This window comes from Homalodisca vitripennis, chromosome 2 (genome assembly GCF_021130785.1).
Source record: "Homalodisca vitripennis isolate AUS2020 chromosome 2, UT_GWSS_2.1, whole genome shotgun sequence".
Lineage (NCBI taxonomy): Eukaryota > Metazoa > Arthropoda > Insecta > Hemiptera > Cicadellidae > Homalodisca > Homalodisca vitripennis.
In genome coordinates this window covers 5,497,501-5,520,045 of record NC_060208.1, presented here as the reverse complement: position 1 = coordinate 5,520,045, position 22,545 = coordinate 5,497,501, and the positions used below count along the sequence as shown (strand labels likewise).

At 32.0% G+C, this 22,545-nt stretch overlaps 1 protein-coding gene and 1 long non-coding RNA gene across 6 annotated transcripts in view; both read right to left on the bottom strand.

Moving 5' to 3' along the window:
- Positions 1–22,545, bottom strand: part of LOC124356129 (longitudinals lacking protein, isoforms A/B/D/L-like) — a 605,681-nt gene that overhangs the window by 526,068 nt on the left and 57,068 nt on the right. The window lies entirely within an intron of this gene.
- LOC124356151 overlaps positions 11,159–22,545 on the bottom strand; it is a 27,439-nt gene continuing 16,052 nt past the window's right edge. The window contains exon 3 of the long non-coding RNA XR_006921819.1: positions 11,159–11,271. This is a non-coding gene — a long non-coding RNA (uncharacterized LOC124356151). The remainder of the gene's footprint in view (positions 11,272–22,545) is intronic.

Here is a 22,545-nt window from a genome sequence, read left to right as displayed (position 1 = left end):
TCATTCTAAGGTGGATGGAAAATAAATGTAAATGTGTGGGTGGGTGGTACTATAAATGTGATTCAAAAACTCGTTCAATTTAGTGTCTCCATGAGAAAAAACAACAAAGATATTATCCACATATCTCCACCAAATCCTTGGTTAGAACTGGGCTAAAGCCAAAGCTTTTGTATCAAATTTCTCCATAAATATATTAGCAAAAATAAGCGAGTGTGGAGAACTTTAAGCGTATCACAACACTCAGGTATGATTTGTGTTTTATAACCTAGATTGTATTTTGATTGATTCTGTAAGATTATTTATCCACTTGAGAAAGAGATAAGATTGCACATCTCAAAATGTAGTGTTACTGATTTCTTGTATTACTATTCAATGGTAAATGTCCGGAAAAATCTTGTTTCCTTCACAATCCTTTCATCATCAAAAACAAACTTTAAACAAAAAATTGAAACGTTTGAAATAATTAGTGACACAACTAAAAACTTGCAAATAATGTTCTGTTAAAAATTTTCATATTTATGCATAATAAATGGTTAAATGTGAGACTAAACAATTTTCTACTTTATTAACGTAGTGTGTTCTTGAGATAGAGTCTTGACCAAGTCAACTAAGTTGTTGGTGTGTTCATCACTATTGTTTGATTTGTTTAGTTTTTTGCATGCTTATTCTTTTGCCTGTCATGATTGTACACCTGAAGAAGAGGTCTTTATCACTCTTATATTGTAATAATATATAACGGTAAAAATGTCCGTGGCTCTGTTAACTTTTCAAAATAATACATTGAAAAAAGAAATAATGAAATAAAGCAAATTATTTTTACAAACAACTTTAATTCCAATGTATAAAACATAATATTGTCAACATAAAACATGATAATAAAACTTTTCATAATTAAGTAAATTAAAAATTAATGCACTACAAATTTCTTTGGCTACAATAAATAAATCTAAAAGGAACATAAAACAAAATGTAAATCATATGTTTTTAAATTTCAATTGTGTAATACACTGAAAATTTGTTGGAGGGTTTGTCACCTCAATGAAGAGTTTCCTGGAATACACCGGCACGGCTTAAAAACTGCTGCGGTTGCTCTAACCGGTTCTTGCAGCGCAGAAGGTGGGTCTCCATGTTACACTTGCGTTTGCTCCGTAATCCGCAGTAAGGGCACTGGAACTGCGGCTGTTTCCCACACTCAAAGCGTTGGTGACGCTGTAGTGTGCGTTTATGCTGGTACGCCATCTGGCACCGCTCACACTGAAACCGGTTTTGGCCCGAAAAACTGGAACCAGTTGTTCTGAATTCCCTTCCTGTAACAAACTCCTAAGACAGTTACGTTACTCAGCTTCACGTGTTGTTAACTTTAACAAAATACAAGTAACAAGATTTCTGCAAAATCAAAACTGATTACACAGTCAGTTTTACATTCCAGTTTTAAGCTAATCTTGGAAACTTAATAATTATGTTACAAGGCTAGGCAAAAAGTGAAATCATATTAAAGCATTTTGTGAAAGCAGTTTTACATAATCCTTTTTTGATTGATTAAAAGAAATTTACAGTGAAAAAGAGAGATGTCTTCTGAGTAATCAATGCAAACTTAGTTTGGAACATATTGTCTGCCAGTATGGCCAACATTTTGGTATAGTAAATATTTGTGTACTAAGTTTTTAATTGTAATAATGTCTTTTAAGTGCTATTTTAACAATAATGAAAAATGTCTACAAGATTTGGTGTTTGACAATGGTTTCAACTTCAAAACCGCTAAAACTCACATTCTGAGAAACAAATTACGGACATTGGTAAGACTAACCAATTCAAATTAATAAAATACTCTGTTAAAGAGAACTTTAACATTATCTAGAAAGAATAATGTGATTGAATTATGTCCATGTATTGGAGAAAAAAGAAGTCAGCTAATCTACTTTAGGTAAGTAATACCCAATAAATACTTTTATTTACACTATTACAGTTGAGAATGATTATCAATTCATAGTAGAATATCTATTAGTACTTTTTAATGTAATAGATAATTGTATCTATTACATTAAAAAGTACTAATAGATATTCAAAAATGAATGAAGAGATATTTATTTTATTAATTTTCCTTTGATAAAAATTAATCTTTAGCTAGGTCTGTCTTTTTTTCACTTTTTATGTAATGGTCTGACATAATAATAATATATTGTTGGTGACATAAGTCTGTACAATAAACACAATATATTCTACACATTTCACATGCATGTTAGAAAACAAAATACTGTAATTAGAAAGGAGCAAAAATACATTTCAGTTTCCATATATGAAAATTAAATATAACAACATTCAAAAATCTTCCCATTTTTAAACATAAAAACAAAGAATAAAAACCTCATATTGTTAATGCTGGAATGCTACCATTTTATTTATCTCTCTACCATTTTTATAATTTACGTAACACTGAATGATTTGTACGTAATTAACAAGAAAATAGTGGCATGACAAATTGTGGCCAACTCTATTCCTCACAATAATGTAATGTTGTAATGTCTCTGAAAGTGCACAATAAGGTTAATCATCACCTTATAAGTGGACATTCAGTGAAAATATTTAAAAAAAAATTATAAGTGGTTACTCAACAATCCTTTTTATTCTTTAAATGAATTTGTCATAATGTCTGTGATTAACTTTTAAATTGAGAATTTAATTTTAATACTGTGTAACTGTGCTTAATTATTTATAAATGTCTTACAATAAGTGTCTGTTTAATTTTATTAATAAATATATTTTTGTTTTCTTTATGTATGTATAAGTTGTTATGTTGATATTATTATTTTGGTCTCTAGTTTTATAGAGATAACAATAAAATATAGGTCAGATCTTATCTTGATATTGTTATTATGTTAAGTTGAAATTTTTATTTATTAACTTATTTGCCTTAACTTAAAGTATTGTTATATTATTTATTTAAATAGGTTAGTGACATGGCGATATTGCTCAATTTGAATGACTTTGTCAATGCTTTTGTAAGCCTGAATGACAATAAAAATATTCTTATTCTTAGATTTTCTATAACAAACTTTTATCTGAAAAAATTAATTTTTGAGATCTATAAAGTATGCAATGGTTCCTCCTCCCAAGTGTTTTAGTCACCACTTTGGCAGACTACTCCCTCTAGACAACATTCAGTGTATATCAAACCAGCTGCCAAGAATACAAACAGTTTCTCTATACATAACATAGCTATGGTGGGAAGGGTTGGTTCAATGTGGATGTTGAGTTTAGCTTCAGTTCACCTTCCTCTTAGTGCAGCATCTGAAGTTTGATGCTGACACAGAAGTCATGTAAGTTTGAAGGGATCCAAAAAAAAAAAGGTTGGATACAAAGTTCAAACCGAACTCTTTGCATCGTTACCGTTTAAGATTGTGTCTAAAACGTCGCAATCCACTCAATTGTACATGTGATGAGACAATGAGAGCACCTAGATTACACTTGATTTTGTAAACGATGCAAAGACTTAGATTTGAACTTCTTCGTCGCCGACTTTTATGTAGATGTCTTCAGACTGACATGACTCCAGACCCCAGGAGTCAACTAGAAATAAACTCAAAATTCACAATTCATCTATATATTACCAGTTAGGACGTAAATTGTCTAAGGCTTTATTTTAAATAACATTTACAGGAATACAAAATGTACAAAATACTTTATTATCATAAGTTTAACAAAACAAATCATAATAAACGTTGTACAAAAGGATGAAATCAACTCATGATTCCTTTACAAAACGCCATGTGTTTGTCCATGTTGACTTTCTGTTTGAACTGCCTCGTACAAAACATACAGGAGAATCTGGGAGGCTGACCGCATTCAAACTTTACGTGGCGCCAAAGGTTACGTTTTAGTGTGTACCGAGCAGGACATTTAGCACATTGGAATGGTCCACAACCTTTGCTTTGTGCCGGACGGTATACCAGTTCCTGCAATCCTGACAGTGAAAATTCTGAAAATACATTCAACAAATGTCAATAACAGACAAATTGGAAATACAAATAACTCAAACCAATACACATATTATACAATCTCTATGAAATGTCCTACTGGATGTATATAAACTTTTATAGATACTTGAGATAATTTTGTGATGACAAAATAATAATCTTACTTGCCAAATTCAGAATGTATGTAATCTGTGCATAATTAACTGCTAGGATTTCTTTCAAGATGACATTTTGAAATGTGAGTACTGACAAAATGTTTGTATATATTCATTTACTAGTTTCAAAATGGCAGTGTCCACTAAAAGGTTAACGTCAAATTTCAAAATCCAACAAACTTATAGATGAATATCAGGAGATATAATAATACACTTTATGAAGGGAGAAAATGTTGTAATCCCTCATTTAATGAGATCATATACAAAATTGCTGATAAAGAATAACATCAAATCATTCAACACAGTTGATATTAACATTAGAGATGGAATCTTCAGTTATTCTCATTTTCTTTGTCCTTTCAAGTTATATTTTATTGTGATGAATTACTTTAAAACTGACATCAAGTTATAACAGCTTCCATTTTGTAGTAGTAAAACATTTATTTTATGCTAAAACTGAGTTGGAATTTAAAACTACTGATTGAAAAATATATTTTATTAAAAAAAGTCCCAATCATCAGTTCTTACGTAATAAAAACACAAATAGACAAACAAACTCAAATAAACGCACATCAGTTATAGGCAAAGAAACTTATAATCGTTGGTTTGAGCATACAATCTAATATATATATATATATATATATATATATATATATATATATATATATATATATATATATATATTATATTTATAGAGTTTGTAACATAAATAATTTAAATTGTGTTAAACCGTTTGAAAATATTAAAATGTTAGAGTTATAGTAACTTTGAGAATGGCTTGTCTCAATCATACAAAAGTAGTGCATTTTGTTTATTGGAGTTATTTTCTTTATGAATATTATTATCAGAAGAACCCTTCACTTACGCCTTATCACCAAGACAAGACGACTGACTACGGAAGCTAAGCGGAGACACCGTCAATGTTGCTGCCGTGTTTGCACACCATATGAGTGGTAAGGTGATACTTGTGTTTGAACCGACTCGGACAGAAGACACAAGCAAACTGCGGCTGACGCCCACACTCGAACTTGCGGTGACGCCACAGATTGCGTTTGTGCGTGTACCGAGCTCCACATTGCTGACACGGAAACACTTCCTTGTCATCTATCAGTCCTGCAAGACAATGTGATTTGTACTGGCTTGTTATCAAAGCACAATATTCATATTCACAGTTTTTATGAAATAGTTTTTTGGGTGAATGAATAAATTATAATGAATCCAAGTTAATCACTATGCTCTTCTGAAGAACTCCATCTGTGTTTTATTATTGTGGTTCTCTGTAAAATAAATTCTCAGGTACTATTAACAATATTTTATAAATACAATCTTTCTCAAATATTGTTAGGGTAGTTGTAATTATTTTTTAAGTAATTTAAAGAATTTTCTGAGCTTTATGATATTTTACACCAAACAAGTATGATAAATGAACACAGATTTGAATATTTTTTATATTAAAAACAGGAACCAAAGAATATTTTGTACTGTAGTAAAACAAAAGATCTCTAAACTTTAATTTATAAATTATTAATAAAATGAATTTTTTTTTTCTCCTTTATTACATGAACATAAAATACAGTAATAGTGTCATACAAAATTCAAAATGTCATACAAGTAAAAATGGTCACATATTTTATGTCATTTAATATTAGTGCAGTTCTTTCTCAGCTTGGCGTTATCAGGAACTCTTCAAGGGTGTATATTGGTCTTTTCACTAGGTAGTCTTGAAGTCCTTTCTTGAGTCGATTTCCTGATAGGTTTCTGATGTTTTCTGGGAGTATATTTTTGAGTTTTCTACCAATGTATGATGGATTTTTACCAAAAAGAACAGTGCAGTGTTGAGGCAATATGTATCTGGAAGCATTACGGGTATGGTAGGTGTGGATGTCACTGTTGGTTTGGAGGTTTAGTCTGTCAACATGTATGTTGTTTTTTATCAACCAACGATAGTTGAAAAAAAAACTATTGGTGAATAATAACTTAAATCACATTTTAGGGTATTATTATTAATGGTAAAACTGTACAGTTGTGTACTTATTTGTACATGTGTGTCTATCAAATTCTGCTATTATTAAATATATAAATGAAATCACATGTACCTTAATTTATTGATCCATATTATATATCCGTCATACTATTTATTTATACTATGGTACCCTTTGAAATGTATATTTCATAAATCGAAAAATACTACCTATTTATCTGGTAGCAGAAGTCAAGAGTTCCTAACAAACCACAAATAGGTCTTAGTTTAATTAATTGAGCCCACTCTTCACTCTTATGCAAACAGAACACAAGAAGCGAAGATACTTCCACACGTCACTTTATTGACAAAAAATGAATGGTAAGACAGTGACATTTAGAGGTGCACCATGTCCGTGGGGAGGCCGACGTGCATGTGGCGGTTGGCGATGTGAGTGTTGAGGTTGAACTTGTGCTTGAAGCGGCTGCTGCAGAAGCTGCACTGGAACCTAGGCTCTTGCCCGCACTCGAACTTGCGATGTCTCCAGAGGTTCCGCTTGAGCGAGTACTTTGCACCACACAGCTGGCACGGGAAACACGCTGCAACTATCAATCTGTGGTAAATATCTGTGGTACAACTGTGTGAACAGTAACTGGTAACCACACAAGTAATATTTCAGGTGCCCTTTTAAAATAGTACTAGTTTTGTCCACAAGACAGAACGTGGTGACATCCCAGTTTTAGGTGAGATTGGAAAGTGGAAACCAGTACAAATGTAGAGTTAGCTCCATTTCACCGTTTGTTTCCAAAAAAATCCAAAGAAATCCAAAAAAGTCGGTGATGAAGTTCAAAACGAACCCTTTTCATCATTTAGACACCACACCCAACGACAATAAACTAATTAATTTGACAAATATTACAAACCACTACTACACTGGATTTAATAATAACAAAATTTATTTAAATCTTGTTTTATTGTTACAACAAGGTATAAAATTATACATTAAATTTGAATGCTATTTTGCATCAGGAACATTATACAACTAAAATATCTGACAGTGACAGTCTTGTACAGTGAAATTTGAAACTCATGTGTAAAATTGAATAATTAGAAATTATAATTGGCAAACTCAAATGAACCCTAACTATGAAACACAAATCTAACAAATTACATTTATTATAATTTATAAAAAATTAGTACTTTAAAATTTATTGATCTATCGATTTAATAAAATGTAAGAATTAAAACTAGTGTATGCTCACCAGTTCATACTGGATTATGAAAACACTACTTTAAAGTTTAAAAAAACATTAAAATGATATAAAAGAATGTATAGCTTTCAGTGGCGGTTTTTCCATTTGAGCACATGAGCACGTGAGCCCCCTAGGGTAAAAATATAATTAAAATACTTTCTTATTGAATCCACAACATAAATAACATTCAGTTAATACGGAGTAAACGAATTATTAACAACAATGACGCGTTAAACGCGAAGCGAATCGAGCAGAGACGCGCGGACAGTTCATGTGCAGTGAGCTGCCTGGCATCTAAGCGGGGATAGGCGAGGGGCATGCGGGGGGAAGCGGTGGGAGGAGGGTCTCATATAACAGCGTGGGTGCACGAGCCAGTAGTGCGACGGCTAGTCGCAGCTGATGTATATATAATCTCGTTTCGTTGCGTCTCCACTGTGTGAATGCCGTAATGACCGCTGTTTGTGAATATTGTGTCTCTTTTGTGTTGTTTTTTGTTACAGAGATTTGTATGTGAGTGTTTTGTAATATTTTATTATTCATTTGATTATTATGGCAGTGACAGTAACTGAACTTAAAGAACTTAGGTTTTCTAACTTATCTCTCGAAAGAAAGGTTGAAATTAAAGTAAGTGGAAAACCGACCCCCCAACTTAACATTGTTCACATAACCAAAGGTAAGAATAGAGACTTTAAGAGGGAATTCAATCAAAACGTATATACCAGAACCGTATATACCAGAACCCCGTGGATTTGTGGATGTGAACAAAGCAATAGATTTTATTGCTTCCCCTGTTTACTTTTTTCGAAGCAAACTGGTGAATCTAACTGGGTAAAATATGGGGTTGCTGATCTTTCCCAATTGCAATCAAAAATCAGAAAACATGAATGTTCTCAGTCACACTTAAACTCACTTTTGGAATTTAATATTTTGGGCAAGTTAGACATTCGACAGCAGCTAGACTGTGCTTACAGGGAAAATATTAAAAAGCACAACAAACAGGTTACTAAAAATCGTTATGTGCTTTCCAAACTAATTGATTGTATTAATTTTTGTGGGGCGTTTGAGTTAGCACTCAGAAGCCATCGTGAGCAAGATGATTCTTCAAATCCTGGCGTTTTTAGGGGACTAGTAAATTTCTCAGCAGAATTTGATGCTTCATTGAAAGAACATCTGGACAATGCAACAGTGTTTAAAGGTACATCTAAAAGTATCCAAAACGAATTGCTTGATTGCATGTTTGCCAGGACAACATAAAACAAGAGATAAAAACTACTAGGTTTTTATCGTTGATCGCTGATGAAACTACTGACATTTCATCAACATTTCAATTAGTCATAGTTTTCCGCTATGTCTTGCCTGATGGCCAACCTGTAGAACGATTTTGGCAGTTTGTTCAACCCACTGGTCACGATGCTGACTCAATAGCTAGATGTATTAAGAGTGCAATACAAAGTGTTGTAGACGATCCAAGCAAACTTATATCACAAAGCTATGATGGCGCTAGTGTAATGAGTGGATATCATGCAGGGGTACAGACTCTTGTTAAGCAAATCTATCCCCACGCATTTTATGTTCATTGCTATGCGCACCAACTGTATTTGGTAGTTGGACAGGCTACAAGCCGAAACCAACAAGTGAGAATTTTTTTTTCAAATTTGAGTGATTTGACCAACTTCTTTAGCAATTCTCCACAAAGAGTTGCAGTTTTAGACACAATAGTTGGCAGAAGAATCCCTCGTGCTTCCGCAACTAGATGGAACTTCAAGAGCCGTACAGTCAACACTGTGTATGAATACAGAGAAGATTTAATTGCTTGCATGGAGGAAATAGAGGCCTCATCACATCAAGCAATCACTATCACCAAAGCAGGGGCAATCAGACGTATGTTAGAGGATCCCAATTTTATATTTTGGCTCGCAGTGTTCCATAAAATCATGCCCCATGTTGACATTTTGTATAATCAACTACAGCTTACATACTCCGATGCTGTGCGAACAAAGAAAAATGTCGAAACATTTATTGAATGTATCGAAAAAGAAAGGCAAAACATGGATAGTGTCAAAATTGATGTTGATCAACTACCTATGCCTGTGAAAAGAGCCCGACGTGATGAAAATATTCATGTGACGAGGACAATTGCCGCAAAAGAGGTGTGTGATGTTATTTCCAATCAAATAAAAGAGAGATACTCTTTTTTGACACACCATTCAGCGGTTTCTCTGTTTGATTCAAAAAAGTTCACGCACTATGAGAAAACGTTTCCCATTCAACTTTTGGAAGAAACAGTGCAGGTGTATTCATTTTTAGACAAAGAACGATTGAAAACAGAACTTTCAGTGATCTACAAACGAAAAGATTTTCAAGTCATGAACGGGACTGTGCCGTTGTTACAGTTCGTTATTGAGAATGGCTTACTTCATTTTCAGAAACTCACAAACTTTTGACCATTGTTTCTACCATCCCTATGACTACTGCGGGGGCGGAACGGTACTTTTCGACCTTAAAACGCATCAAGACATTTTTGAGAAGTACCATGGGGCAAGAAAGACTAACATCATTGGCTATGTTGTCTGTGGAAAAGGCTATGATCAGGAGTATACCTAACTTTAATGAGCGTGTAATCGATGTTTTTGCTAGGCAAAAAGAAAGAAGGATGGACTTCAACTTTAAAAACTGTACATGAACTAATCATCTTACAAAGAGTGTTTTTGGAGAAAAACTGTGTATAAAATGCTGAACTATGATTTCATGAAACATTTAGTTAATTTTCAATTAGCCTATTTAACCTATTTTCAAAGTTACTTATAACCTTACATTTTTCTTTGTATCAATAAAAATAAGATTGTATTCACATTATCTTTCTTTTATTTCCATGTTCATAAACATTTTGTTAGCCAATAAATCAGTTATATTTGCTAATTACTTTCTGGGCTATAAGCAATTATTAAAATGCAAGTAGTCAAATATCGTTGCAAATTTTAAGGAGTTTCTTTTTACGAATTATTCATTCCACAGCACGGAATAACTCACAGTCTTGTACACCTTTTACAAACAAATCAATTTGGTGCTATAAAAAGCCTAAAAGGACTGAAATATTTTGTTTACTATTATATTGAGACGATAACTATAACTATGTTGGCGACGTAAGACAATTATCTAATCCTACTGTTATTTTCTTGTGTGCACCCCCGTGACCACTTATCAGGAGCCGCCACTGATAGCTTTTAAATTGAACTTAAAACATAGTGTAAATTAAAACTCAACAACTCTAAGTTGAAACTTTAACTAATTGAATCTATTTAAATAACAAAACATGTTTCACTTAAATTGACAATAAGAAAAGATTAACAACTTCTCTTAAGTACTTCAGCCAAAACAAAGAGATTTTCAAAGCACAATTATACAAAATTAAATAACCTAACAAAAGCTATATGCTATCTGTACAGTCAAATAGAAAAACACAGCCTACTTTACAGTTTCTTTGTCTTAAATAATTATAATTAATTAACCCACCACCTGACTTAAGCTACTTTCCCTGTTTTGTTGATACTCTTAACTTCTAAGGTTCTATAATACGTTACTTCTGATATCGTACAGCCTCGGCTATTGCCTAACCAATCTTAGGCTTGCCGTCACATAATTTATTTAAGGCACAGAATACGTATCTCCTCTAAGACAACCAATGCTAAACTAGGTCGACTCGTGCTCAGAGAATATTTTAGAAGGCCGTCCTCGCTTGAGGCGTTGCCCAGACAATTTGTGCACCATGATGAGGTGTCGGTTGAGGCTAGAGTTGCGGTTAAATCTCTTCTCGCAGTACTGACAGGGGAACTGAGGTCCGGTAACACACTCCAGTCGCATGTGTTGCATCAGACTGGACTTGAGACAGTATTGCTTGTCGCAGTAGTCACACCTGAAGACTGGAGACCCTGTAACAACCGGTTACTGGTTCTGTAATCATATTCTACTTGAAACTGTCATTGGTAACTTCTCTTCTTTCCTGATATTTCAAGGAATTGATTCTCTGGTTGTTCTTTTTATGTGTGTTTAAACAGTACCAATTAAAATTTAATTTAAAGCGATAAAATGTAGTAAAAATTGTTTTTCTTTTAAGTAAGGTAAACATTTTTAATACATAGTATAAATAGGAATTTATATGTACAAAGGAAAAGTCAAGGAGAATTCAGATATCATTAATACCATAAAAATATATTGTAGTTACATACAAATTACTTGGTTGGGTAGTATTTTTACACGATTTGTATTAAAACAACATAATTTATTTTTATTCCTTAACTGCAGTTAAGTAATAAATAAAAATAGATTCTTCAGTGAGCACTACAATGTCAACAACACTGTTGTATTGCCGTGGCACTCTTTATTCACATCCACCTAAGCTCCTCCAGTCAACCAAAATCCCACTATTTTAAAGTTAGAAATTCAATATTGATTTGGTGGCGATATTAGTCTCCAAGACTTCCCAAATTAACGACAATATGTCGGTAGTGTTTAGCCGTTGTAGCCGTTAGATTGACATACATGTTAAAGTTTTTATTTTAATAAACGGATAGTTATGTTATCCATTACAGTACATTATTTAAAATCTTAAATCACTGTTTGCAATTTTCATACTTAAATTGTATCTCAAAAGATTATTATTTTAAAAAGCTTTACAAACAACAGAGTTCCTTTAATGTAAGAATCATTTACTGCAACAACGTATAAGAAAAGTTAATATGTATCAGTGGCAAACTCAGCTTCTAGAAGACTTGTCCATAAAGTAAGTTTCCATTTTCAGCCAGAATGTTATAGAGCACAAGGGTTTGTTGTACAGTGGACTGGGGTGTGCTGGTATCAGTGTAGACTATTCAGTGGGAGATGGACACCACTAATGGTTCTGTGTGACAGGATATCATCACTGACAAGTACTCCTGTTGATGCTCTACAGTGGACTGGGGTGTGCTGGTATCAGTGTAGACTATTCAGTGGGAGATGGACACCACTAATGGTTCTGTGTGACAGGATATCATCACTAACAAGTACTCCTGTTGATGCTCTACAGTGGACTGGGGTGTGCTGGTATCAGTTTAGACTATTCAGTGGGAGATGGACACCACTAATGGTTCTGTGTGACAGGATATCATCACTGACAAGTACTCCTGTTGATGCTGTACAGTGGACTGGGGTGTGCTGGTATCAGTTTAGACTATTCAGTGGGAGATGGACACCACTAATGGTTCTGTGTGACAGGATATCATCACTAACAAGTACTCCTGTTGATGCTCTACAGTGGACTGGGGTGTGCTGGTATCAGTTTAGACTATTCAGTGGGAGATGGACACCACTAATGGTTCTGTGTGACAGGATATCATCACTAACAAGTACTCCTGTTGATGCTCTACAGTGGACTGGGGTGTGCTGGTATCAGTGTAGACTATTCAGTGGGAGATGGACACCACTAATGGTTCTGTGTGACAGGATATCATCACTGACAAGTACTCCTGTTGATGCTCTACAGTGGACTGGGGTGTGCTGGTATCAGTGTAGACTATTCAGTGGGAGATGGACACCACTAATGGTTCTGTGTGACAGGATATCATCACTGACAAGTACTCCTGTTGACGCTGTACAGTGGACTGGGGTGTGCTGGTATCAGTGTAGACTATTCAGTGGGAGATGGACACCAATAATGGTTCTGTGTGAAAGGATATCATCACTGACAAGTACTCCTGTTGATGCTCTACAGTGGACTGGGGTGTGCTGGTATCAGTGTAGACTATTCAGTGGGAGATGGACACCACTAATGGTTCTGTGTGACAGGATATCATCACTGACAAGTACTCCTGTTGACGCTGTACAGTGGACTGGGGTGTGCTGGTATCAGTGTAGACTATTCAGTGGGAGATGGACACCACTAATGGTTCTGTGTGACAGGATATCTTCACTGACAAGTACTCCTGTTGATGCTGTACAGTGGACTGGGGTGTGCTGGTATCAGTTTAGACTATTCAGTGGGAGATGGACACCACTAATGGTTCTATGTGACAGGATATCATCACTGACAAGTACTCCTGTTGATGCTCTACAGTGGACTGGGGTGTGCTGGTATCATAGTCTACAGTGTAGACTATTCAGTGGGAGATGGACACCACTAATGGTTCTGTGTGACAGGATATCATCACTGACAAGTACTCCTGTTGATGTTGCACAGTCGAAGCCTACAAAACCTGATGATTGAGCAACACGATATTGCTTGGTAATATTCCTTACTATAAGAAAATGTAGTGTAATATTTATATTATATTGACCCATTGCTAACTGAATTAGGATCCTGTCTCTAAGACTAGTCACCACAATTAATTTGATTGAACATGTATGGTTTCGGAAGCCATAAAATATAACATAATATAATAGTCATAAAAAGTTGACATAGTATAGCTCGTTAAAATGTTCACCAAAACCTAATGCAATAAGTAACAATTATGATACACAACACACATTTTTATCATAAGATTTGTATATTTCTTGTAAAGTAAGCATTCTTTATCAAATGTAAGAATCACCATAATTTTTATAGACAAGACAAAGTTTTTAACTGTAAAAAGTTGTATGGTAATAATTTTATTTCTAGAAGTAAAAAATGAAATATTTGTTGTTTCCGATAAAATAAATACATTTATCAGCGTCTTGATTAAACTTAATATCTAAAAAAAATTTAAATATTACACACTAACCAAAACAAAGTACAATGAATAGTTGTAAGGACAAATAAAACTAATAATTTGCTTGTTTTGGAAATATAATGTCCAAAATTTTTTACAGTAACAAGAGTAGCTTCCGTCTCCAGGAATTATTCATTTGATAAAATATTTTCTAGACCCTAAATAGTATCTAGAGGAAAACAACTAAACTATGATGATATTGAGTAAGACAATCTTATAGAACGTGATTTTTCACCTTCCGGCATCAAAGATAACTGGAGACTCATCTTTAGTTGTGAACTTCGGATTATTCTGTAAGTTAGTCAAGTCTTATAGTTCTTCTGCTCAAGATTAATCTGTATCACTTTAAAATATTATCAATGTTTATCCAAATTAACAAAAAACAATGATACAACAATACTTAAGTTATAAAATTATGATTTTTTTACGTAATTACTTTTGTAATGTGTAATACAATTATTTTTAGTGAAAACATTACGAGTTGTACTCTTTATCAGATTATAGTTGTGACAGTATATCCCATTGTAATTGTGTGGAACAGAAGTGATAAAAGAAATTTGTTGAATACAAAATACAACAAAAACATTTCTCAACATAATACACTGGGATTGTTATAATAGTAATGGACTAAAACAAAAGGAACAGGATTGAAAATGGGCTAAATGATCGGAAGTTGGGCAATTAAAAGGCCAAAATACCTAAATAAAAAATTTAATATATTTAAACTTGAAATATATAAAACAGAAATATATGATATTCAAAATAGCTAGTTCAAAAACATTCTAAATATTAATTTAACTCTTCATATAGTTTAAAAATACAAAACAACTATTTAGGGACTAACGAGAATTGTAATATTTCACAATATTTAATTTTAGATATTGTCAATGAACTGAGTTTTTGTCATTTACAATGACCTTGTACATATAAAGTATTATATTTTAAAGCTAATTAACTATATTGCACTAATATAATGACCACAAAAATATTAAATCTAAGTAACAATTTAACCCATTGGCCTACTAATTTACAACTGCAGAATAATTACAATTAAACTGGTCCAAAATGGCTTAAAACTTTAGTTGTGATTCTTACATTTTAATGAAATTAGGGACTTTAGAGTTTACTATCCTAAGCTACATTTTTATAAAAAACATTAAAAGTGTTAATGTTATTTTTATGTTAATTACAATATAATTTATTTGTTCACTAATTTGTTTCCTTTATTATAATTTTGTTAAGTATAACATTAATAACAACTTTAAAACAAACATTTTAGTTTTAATTTAAACATAAAATTCTGTACTGTTGCAAAATTTATTTGATGTATGTTTTTTATTCCTTTAAATATTTTAATAGGATTTATTGGGAAAATTATTGTTCATAATTTTGTTCATTTGCGTTAATTTTGTGTTAATTTCTAAATAAAATGCATTGTATTTGATGAAAAAATTGTATTTTAATATTTTTGTCAAAATTACACGAAAGACAAAATGAGCCTTTTATTCTAAAAGGAATATCCGAAATATCTTCTGCTCAAAATATTATGTACAGTAGGTTTAAACCAATGAATCTTGAATGAATTTGAATACATTATTATGATTTTACAAACCGTTTGTTTACTGGAGTCAGCTGTCACTAAGCTGTTTATTTTCCCCTTCCCCAACTGCAGTGTTACCACTCTTCATATAAAACTATTACATTTCCATTATATAATAAAACACATAAACAAAATTAAGACTGGATAGTGCTGACATCTTGTGAGGAAATGGCGAACTAATTGGTCGCAAAATGGTCTTATAAAAGTATTTTACGTTACATAGGGTTAACAGCGAACTAGTCTTGGCAGGGTAGGCCAGTGGGTTATAAGCAATCAAATGTTTATATTAGTGAAAACAAATCAATCAATTTAAAAAAAGTGTTATATTCTACCTAAGATATTATTCAACTTATCTAGATTAAGAATATACCTTTAAAAAATAAATATTTAAAATTGTAACACTTTTTTCCTTTTGAATGGTTTATATTATTAGTCTTTATTGTGCAACAATATAATTTATTTCAAAAGTAGTACATAGTAGTTGTATGAATCGATATTTACTAGTAAAACCACACTCTGAGCCTAGGTTTCACGCACGTGGCCACACTCTGAGCCTAGGTTTCACGCACGTGGCCACACTCTGAGCCTAGGTTTCACGCACGTGGCTACACTCTGAGCCTAGGTTTCACGCACGTGGCCTAGTACCTATCATCGGGAACTTTCCTTGCTGTCTTCACAAAGTCCATGTCAAATAACACATCACTTCATGTCCATATTTGCATGTAAACTAATCAGAAATTATAATTTGCTTTAATCTTCTAGTTCCGTGCCACTATAACCTGTAAACAAAAGGTCTGGGTCAAGACGTACTGGTATCCATCACTGCTTTCAGGAAAACTGAATCATACAAAGAAGTATATTCCTGGATTATCTACAGGAATATGAAATTTAAAACTACCACAAAACCCAAACAACCTAATTTTCTTCATTGTTTGTGATGCAGTCATCTAAATAAACCAGCAGGGATTTCGGAGAACACCTAACAGTCGGATACACACCGATGATGGATGTAGGAAGATTCTCGGCAGTATCAGGGATCATACTGCGCTTACAGTAAGTGTTATTTGTGTGTGCATGTTTTTGTGTTTAATTTGTGTTATATGAAGTCTGATAATGTATATTAAGTGCGTGAAACCTAGGTAGCATATTGAGGTATTCCAGTAACAGAGCAGAGGAAAATTAACAATTTTGCTTCTTTTAACAGGGATTAGTGCACAACAATGAAATTATTTATTATATTGTCTTATACTGTACCTAGTACGAAAAGAACTTTTATTTTTAAGTGGTTAATATAAAAAATTATGTTTTATAAAAACTTTAGTCAATACAGAGGAAGGAAGTAATTTTGATATGTTAGAAAATCATTTTCATTATTTATCACAGAACATAGTTTTACATTGTTTTAAAATCCTTCAAATGTTTGTAGGGGTTCAGCTTTAGTTTGAAACATTTTATTTCATGTCATATAATGATTAGAACTACATTTTAAAACGTTATCGGTAGTCAAAATGGACATTTACGATTTTGAGTGTTACTCTTAAAAGAAAACATTTGACAAAGGGAAGTGATATTTTAGATGCTCTGAAACTTTCGAGGATGAAGTTCTGTGAAGTATGGTGAAATTAATACATTTTCATTTATGAGCTTTAGAGAGCTAGTCAGATTTTACAAGATTTTCTACTTGAAAAAATCAAGTTTTAGGTAATTCCAGACTATAAACATTTAGTAAACTGAATGAAAATTTCATTTTCTGAGCTAATCTAACTATTATAATTTATTACTAATTAGAACTTTAAATATATATTGTAGAAATAAGTAACAAACAAACAGGCATAAAAAACTAAATGCACCATAGAAATAAACCTTAATCTACGAATGTATTACACCTACTGATAATTAACAATTTTATTCTAATCTATTCTACACATTCCCAATTCCAGAAAATAACATTGCACTTCAAATCAAGGTATTCAAGGTTTTAAATATAGTAAGTAGATGACTTGTTTTACAATCCATGTTACCTGAGATACAATACTTTCTGTCCTTCAACTTGCTGCATAAACAACTCAAAATCTGATACACAGCTGTTTACACTATTTAAGAATTCTATTTATTGTGTAAAAAATGACTAAAAAGCTAGGAAAGACAACAACTAACTGGTGGGCGGGACGTTCCTACTATTACTATCAGTAGTAAGTAAACCTGATTCTCCATAATTGTAATAAGTAATAACTCACCAATTACACTGTACAACACAGTTGATAGCTAAAACAATAATTGAAAGTGAATAAGTTTAGACAAAAAGTTATATTTGTAGCTTAACAATCATGATTGTTTTCAATTTTTTAACTTTTATAAGAAAGTAGATAAAAGTGACAATTTTTGGTACCTGTATAAACCTTTTTTAATTTTATTAATTAGTAAAATGTGCCTTATGCTCTGTAATTTATAAAATTTGAATGAATAATAGATTGTAAACTCTTAAAACTTTTTCCATTTTTTTAACTTAATCAAAAATTTAAAAACTCATTTTCAAACCTATTTTGATTTATTTATTTATTTTTAAAAGTTTAATATTTGTTTTGGCAAAAATTAAAAATTAATGTTTTTGGCTATAATTTTTGTATATTTATCATTAATAAACGTAAATTAACATCCAAAACAGTAAATATTTACTCTGAATATTCTGTGTGTATGACCAAAATGTAATAGTTACTGATTTATTAGCAAAACTCCTCATTGTACATGTATACCATTGTAACATAAACTACTGTATTCTTATTTAAATGTAAGTATGCAAATATAAAAAATATGCAAATTTTATTATTATAGGACCCTCATGGGAAGTGTTCCATAAAAAAATAATCTTAAAAATACATAAATCTTTGTCTTTTGAAATTACATCCTTGAATAACTTTGTTTAGTAAAAATAACTTGAATTTCTATGTAAACTGTTCGCTTGTACTATGGTAATTAATTCAAAATCTCTAACTTAAGTATATATCTCTTTTAAAAACCAGACTAATTAATTGTTACTACAGTTTTAAAATCACCAAAATAACACAATGTGTTTTTAATGATTATAATTTGTTATGTCTTTTATATTAATATTTTATCTTTTGCAACACCAATGCAACATTTAAATAGTTTTTTTAAAATGAATACATATTTAAGTTTAGAATATTAAAAACATTTCAAATAATAATGCTTTAAATTCTAATTAACTTAAATAATATTATAAAACATGATTTGTTTTACTACAAATTAAAAGTATTTGTAATTTTTATAATGCTAAAATACAAACAATATCTAAAAATCAAATTATTTTCTGGCCATTATTATGGTATATTGTACATACAATGTAGAGCTCAGTTGACCTAAATTTTAAAATAAAAAAAGGAATGTTTAATACTGTATAATCAAAACGTTGATTTAAAAATGAAAATGTTGAGATCTAAAACTATCTGGAGTACTAGTATTTTCTTCATATCATCTATCATATCTTTCTTTTCGTGATAAATAATAATTAATTTTATTAATAAGGAATATAAAAAAAATATTGGTTCCGTTTATTAAATCACAGTTTTAAAATAATTAATGGTTTTGTTTCATTAAAACTATACTGATAGAACAGGATGTAACAACTTAGTAGATGTTAACACATACTAGTAAGCCTTTGAAACTAGAAAAACTACTCAAGCCAAAGAAAATGACACAAAAAATAGAAGAAAATTAAGTTATAAAATTTTTACTTTTAACTAACACCATAATAGCCTCCTTCATCCAAAACATATTTTAAAAATAATATAAAACAATTAAGCAATTATTTATAGGACCACTCAAATGTTGACCATGCCAAATGTGCTGATTAAAATTATTATTGTTTGACAAACATTAGATGGACATCACTAACAGCGTAAAAATATTTACTTAGAAAGTTGCAAGGCTGTGTTTTTTAGCTTTGAAAAACACAAAATTAAACAAGCACTGTAATATTTTTAAGAAGTGAACGGTAACTGAAGTATGGTTGGGCTACACATAAGAGGTTAAACTTGACAGTAATAATAGATCTACAACAATAAAGTAAAATTAGTAGATAAGTAATTTACACTTAAATCTGGTTCACTTACTTTAACAATGTTTACACAATTTAATTAGGCCTACAGAAATATAATACTGTAACATTGTTTCGACAAAATGCTGCAAATCTACTGTATGTTTCAACAGAACAGGCAATGAATGTTGCTATTTTCCAAGAATTAAATAATCAACAAATTTAACCATACTAAACCACACTAAAATGCTATTGCCTTGTAGACATCTACTTTCAATAATAAACTACACCAACTTCATTTTTTTTTAAGGTGCTAAATAAATTTTATGAATGTAGAAAAATAAATGTTAGAAAATCTTTGCAATTTCAGAAATACGAACTTTTTAAGTCCAGTCTTTTGAAACAACCAGTAGATAAAAATACTCCTACATACAACTATAAAACAATACTGCACAATTCTAAAACTAAGTGAGACCCAAAACAGCTAAAAGTTAATAAACTTAAATAAATATAAACACTAATAAATACAATAACATGAACTAAGGAGCCAACGCCACAAAATCTCTAAAAAAAGAGTAAAACATTTGGTTACATTACAATAATTAACTTAGCCTAAGATGAAAACAGTTGAAATTGCACTTAGATGGACTATAATTTTAAAATAGCCATTAAAAATACTTCATTAATTAATTGCTACTTGGTAGCCAACAAAATAGGCCTGCTTTAAACTGACATAATTTATTCTTGTTATTTTGACATTCAATATCAAAATTTATTCAACATTAACGTATTATTTTTCTTTCTTAAAACAAAACAACAAAATAGAAACATAATATAAAATAAAATAAAATTTTATTTTATTTTTTAACATAAAACTACTAACATGAGAATGATACTTTTCATCAGAGATTACTTACAATTTTGGAGTAGTCATTAATTATTTCTATAATAAACAGAACAGAATATCTCTAAACCTTTGAGTTGATAAAAAATACTACACTTCATAAATATAGAAAAATATTGGTCAAAATTTAAAATGTTAATTATAAATTAACATCAAACCATCAAAGTTAAATTTTTAATTAACAAGTTCACCACTGATATGTGAAAATAAAACCGTCACCACAGCTGAGTGTCAAATATAGTTGAGTGCCAAACTCTCTCCATAGAGCAACGTCAAATATAGGTGACACTCGGGCTGAATGACTGCTCAGTATCAACTATTGTTGACGCAAAAAAATGTTGTTTTATTATCTCATACAACCATTTGGTCTATGTTATCGACTTAGATTTTATTTGTCGGTTTACAGAAATGTTTGAAAATTTAAGCTAGCTATATGGTATAATTTTTTCGCTTAGATAAAACAGACCTCCTTTTAAGCCTAATTGTGTCTGTCCTCATGGCCTTTGTGAGGTTCTTATCAAACAGAATAAGGGGATTGAGTCGATACAGTACAAGATCAATAATGGTACTGATAAGTGTTACAGTCTCAAGCAGGATATGAACCTGCATATCTCTAGTTCAGATTAAGTCTGATATCTTAGACTGCTCTGCATCTTTATATCTGATCCTTATTTTAGTATTAGATTTTAGTATCCTTATCTTGTATCTAAATTTCCAGTGAATGGGATTCAACAGGACTTCCAAAAAGTGTATTTTTGTATGTTCAGTGTTGTAGTACATAGTTGTGTTTTATTGAACTGATAAAAAACACCAGTATTTCTATACTGTACACATTTTCTAATATGTTCGCTAAGTTGACATCACTCTATGAGAAAAGTAACATTATGATATTCATTAGTAGGTATGCTATAGACAGACGTTACCTATAATTAATGTAAATTGAAGAACAATTTATGAGTGAAAATTATGATTTTATTTACTGATTTACTTATATACTTAATAGTTGTAGACCCTAATTGATAAAAAAGTGTTTAAAGTAGGTCTACGCAGAAGAAGCCTATCTCAATATGCTTGGTATCTGGTGGAAGACAAGTATATCAGGACCTGTCAGTGAGAAACAGTTTTGCATCAACTATAGTTGTCACTCAGTAGCGAAAATGTTAAAGTGAATATTGTACGTTTAAACATATATTTTAAGTAGAAATTTTATTTCTAAGATAAAATGCCATGAAACCATTCTTGTATGGCATACATACTTATTACGTATACATGTATGAATAGAATTTCAATTGAATTGAATTGAACAGAGAAAAATACTAATGTAGCTTTGAAAAAAATACAGCTGACCTATTTCGGACTGAACGCAACATTCGTAAAAAATCAACTTTGGACTCGTTTTCTGAAGAATCAATATCACGCGGTAGCCTGAAACTGGGACAACGAGTCTCCCTACTTGGCCAATTCTGTTTTGACATCAGTATGCAGCTCGGTTTGGTCTAGAATCTGGTTTTTCCCAAGCAATCCCAATTCCAACTTCCCGTTTTGCCCGTGTTTGTTCCGGATGTGCACTGTGAGATTGCCTGGCTGGTGGCATTTTTTGGGGCAGTGGGGACACTGAAACATCGGCTCTTTCCCGCACTCGAACCGGCGGTGCAGGTTTAGCCCTCGTTGGTAGATGTAGCACTTGTTACAGTCCGGGCAGCGCCACGGTGTGTCGACCATACTAATGTGGCGTCGGCGCCGCCGCTTGGCACCGTCTTCACTAGCACCGTCTGCACCGTCCAGCCGCCAGCTGTTCCACCCCCACAGTCCATGCCGAAAAGCCAGGACAGCCTGGATGCCGTTATTTCCGTTGTTGTACACTAAAACAGAAGCTCTTCAGTAAGGTGTCTAGAAGTGAAGAACAAGTAGAGTGACAGATAT